Raw genomic sequence first — 1,269 nt, 5'->3', positions numbered from 1 at the left:
TTTTTTCTGATGAGTACGATATGCAGAGGAGCCACCTCTAACAGATGGCATTTGTTTTCATCATTGCCATTTTGAAGGGCACACTACCCACACACATACTCTACAGAGCATTACATAAAATCTACAGAAACCTGAAGAAAAATAACAAGATTTCAAAAAAATCTGTTGACAACTATTTCAAGGCAAAACAAATGTACTGTTTCTCTCTGCTTAAAGACTGATCTAATGTATTCATCAAATGTCTGAAGTACTTCCTAAAATTAAAGTGCTATTAACGTCATTCGTGCCTTCAATGATTCAAACATGACCCGAGATATATTTGTGCTAATCTAAAATTTAAACAGCATCTTATTTGAGCCATTTTTCAGTGTGTGTCTGAAACACAGAAGATCAAGTCTTTGAAAATGCAACTCATTTTGAAACACGCAGTAACCTATTCAAATAATAAAATTTATGTGCCATTAGAATCTTCCTCTGTGAAGCCTTCAAGAGGTTTGACTAAACAAACGCACTGATCAAATGGCCTAAAAGCTTCTCGTGGCCTCAATAACGTCATTTCTAAAGAGGCCCTGAACGGACAAAGCTTGAAAAGCAGAAGAGAAAACTGAGCAGGGCATTAATATAAATGAAGTAGCAAATGGATTTTTTTCTTTTTTTTAAGAATTACTAATTCAGTTTAAAAGGCACAGGGAGGGGAAACTACGACAGAAAAGAAGCAGCTAATTTAAAAAACAATGACTAGGTGGTCTTTTTCTCACTAAAATGTCTTTGCTTCTCATAGTTTCTCTCCTGGGTCACAGTTTTAAACATTACATCCTCCTATTTTAATCAACACATAACCACAAATGCACTTTTCATTAGTGAGGACGAATTTTCCGTTTACAACCAGGAAACTTAGTATATTATTGGAATGTATGTTTCTGTAGTGCAGCGTCTCTTTATATCTGCAATTTTGATACAGGGGATTGTTCCCTGACACTGACTCAATTCATGTCTTTTTCAAGGACGTAAACTCACCTACAAAGTGTTTAGATGCCCAGACGTAAAGGACAGTGTGGGATATAATTTCATGCACTCAGATTAGTGTGTGAAGATAGCCAAATACAGACATCATATACCGTGGGGAGAACAAGTATTTGATACACTGTTGATTTTTCAGGTTTTCCCACTTGCAAAAGCTTGTAGAAGACTGTAATTTTTATCATAGGTACTCTTCAACTGTGAGTGGTGGAATCTAAAACAAAAATCCAGAAAAATACAATGTATGAT

This window comes from Austrofundulus limnaeus, unplaced genomic scaffold, assembly GCF_001266775.1.
Source record: "Austrofundulus limnaeus strain Quisiro unplaced genomic scaffold, Austrofundulus_limnaeus-1.0 Scaffold186, whole genome shotgun sequence".
NCBI lineage: Eukaryota > Metazoa > Chordata > Actinopteri > Cyprinodontiformes > Rivulidae > Austrofundulus > Austrofundulus limnaeus.
The sequence above is the reverse complement of the archived record's forward strand: the minus strand, read 5'-3'. Positions refer to the sequence as shown.